A 2,739-nucleotide genomic window follows, 5' to 3' on the forward strand; every position below is an offset into this window, starting at 1 on the left:
GCGTATGGTGGGACAAAGTTTCTTATCGTATTTGTAATAGATCAGTGTTGGCTTTCTTCTTGATTGTTGTTTAGATGTTCCTGGGCTGAGCTTACTCTGTTTTACATGGTATCAGAGCTCTAGGGGACTCTTAACAACAATCATCTATCGTAAAATACAACATCATGACTGATCTTAAGCCTAATAGCTCTTCTGCTAGTTCTGGTTCTGTACCAGCAATATGTATTCGTCCCCCGGCTTTCACAGAAGGCAAACTTGATAGCACGAACTATCTCCTGTGAAAGTTCAAAATCACTACAATTTTGGACTCCTATGAACTTCTTGATATAGTTCTGGGAGTTGATGTTGAACCTGTTGCTGTCACTAATGGTGGAAAGATCACTCCTCCTAATCCTCAGCTCATCAAAGATTGGAGAAGGAAGAATGCTGATACACTTTGTGTAATTGTCACAAGTATTTAAGATTCTATCCTCACCCTGATTCAACATATTTCGAAGGCGAATGAAGCATGGAACATACTGAAAAATCAGTATGAAACGAGGAACCAGACTCATATCCAAAATCTGGAAAATCAAGCCAACCTAGTGCACCTCCACGGAAGCCACAACCAAAGTGGGTGTACCAGCTCTTTGATGACAAAAGTTGAAGATAAAAGCTCTTGTCCTGATGGGCTTAGACGATCAAAGAGAATAGAGGAGCAGAACAAAGCAGGACAACAACTTTTGAATATGGCTTTGATGACTCAAATCATCGAGACGGTAAAAGAACCAGTAAGTGTGGAGGAAGCCATGTCAGATCCAAAATGGAGAGCTGCAATGTAAACAGAGTATTATAGTATCATAAAGAATGATACTTGGGAGATTGTTGACAAACCTCCTAACCGAAAGATCATTGGCAACAAATGGATTTGGAAAACAAAGTGTACTCTTAAAAAATACAAAGCACGCCTTGTTGCTCAGGGATTCTCACAAATTGAAGGTTTTGATGTTGATGAAACCTTCGCTCCAACAGCAAAGATGACAACAATTCAGGTAGTTCTTGCAGCTTCTGCTCATTACGGGTGGACAATACATCAAATGGATGTAAAATCTGCCTTTCTGAATGGGAAACTTGAGGAAGAGGTCTACGTGGCACAACCACAAGGGTTTGAACTACCAAATGCAGAGGAGAAGGTATGTAAATTAAAAAAGGCCTTGTATGGTCTAAAGCAGGCACCACAAGTCTGGTACAAATGTATCGACTCTTTCTTCTTGGAGCGCGGGTTCTGTAAAAGCAAATCTGAAGCAAACTTATATGTTCTTTGTGAACATGAGAAAAGAGTCATTACAGTACTCTATGTAGATGACCTGGTAATCACTGGTGACCATGAAGACAACATTGTGAAGACTCGGGAATGGTTGAGCCAAGAGTTCAATATCACAAACTTGGGCCTTCTACATTACTGCTTGGGAATTAAGGTATGGCAAAAATCTTATCATATCTTTATTTCTCAGGAACTGTTATGCTCGAGAACTATTATCTACTTTTGGCATGACCGAAAGTAATCCAGTAGTCACCCCAATGAAAGTGAATACCAAGTTGTCAATCAATGACTCCTCTGAAAAGGTTGACAACAAGCTCTACAGAAAATTAGTTGGAAGTTTAATCTTCCTTTGTAACACAAGACCTGACATTAGCTATGGTGTGGGAGTGCTCAGTCGTTTTTTCTAATAATCCAAGAAAAACGCACTGGCAAGTTGGAATGCGAATCCTCAAATATCTCAAAGGTACTTTAACTTTTGGAGTATCTTACACAAGAGGAGATATTTTATTTGGGTATTGTGACTCAGATTGGGCTGGAGATATTGACACGAGGAAATCTGTTACTGGCTACGGATTCTTGTTTGGAAGTGGTATCATCTCATGGGCTAGTAAGAAGCAACAAACAGTTACACTGTCATCAACCGAAGCAGAGTATAAAGCTGCTTGTGTAGCAGCCTATGAAGCTGTGTGGCTACGACGCATTTTGACTGATATAGGTATTCCTTTGACTGAGTCAACTACCTTAAATTGTGACAGTCAAAGTTGCATAGCTATGGCGAAGAACCCAGTGTTCCATGCTAGAACTAAACACATAGAGATTCAGTATCACTATGTAAGAGAACTGATTGAAGAGGAGACCAAATACATGGAGTACTGCTCTACAGAAGACAACCATGCAGACATTTTTACCAAAGCACTAGGGAGTGCTCAGATGAACAAGCATCTTTGTGGCTTGGGCGTTGGCCCGAGAACATAGTCCAACAGAGGTGAACATTGAGGGGGGGTGTTAGTGTATCAATGCCCACCTCTCTCAAGTTACCGTTAATGTAATGTATTCGCTGGCCCCCAAGTATGAGGAGTGCCAATGTCGATAGTGAGTAATTAGTTAACGGTTCCAGCTTAGACTCTGATGAGGTCAAATTGTGACCGCAATGGTTACTTGTGAAGAAATTGTAAAACGGATAGTAGGGTTCGGGGCGTCAGCCCCGACGGGAGTCCAAGGGGGTTGGCCGCACGGTATGCACGTGCCACGATTGCATCACCAAGTGCCAACGTGGAGGACAACAGGATGGCTTGCCCTACAAGCTTCCTAGATGGTGTGCTCTACAAGCTTCCTAGATGGTGTGCTCTACAAGCTTCTTAGATGGCTTGCTCTACAAGCTTCCTAGATGAAAAACACTTATAAATAGGTGTTCTTCAGCTGCATTGGTATCCAAA

The sequence above is a fragment of the Aristolochia californica genome, unplaced genomic scaffold (assembly GCF_029961685.1).
Source record: "Aristolochia californica isolate CCGP_79_NKW_82.1479 unplaced genomic scaffold, dmAriCali1.0.hap1 SCAF_16, whole genome shotgun sequence".
NCBI classification, from domain to species: Eukaryota; Viridiplantae; Streptophyta; class Magnoliopsida; order Piperales; family Aristolochiaceae; genus Aristolochia; species Aristolochia californica.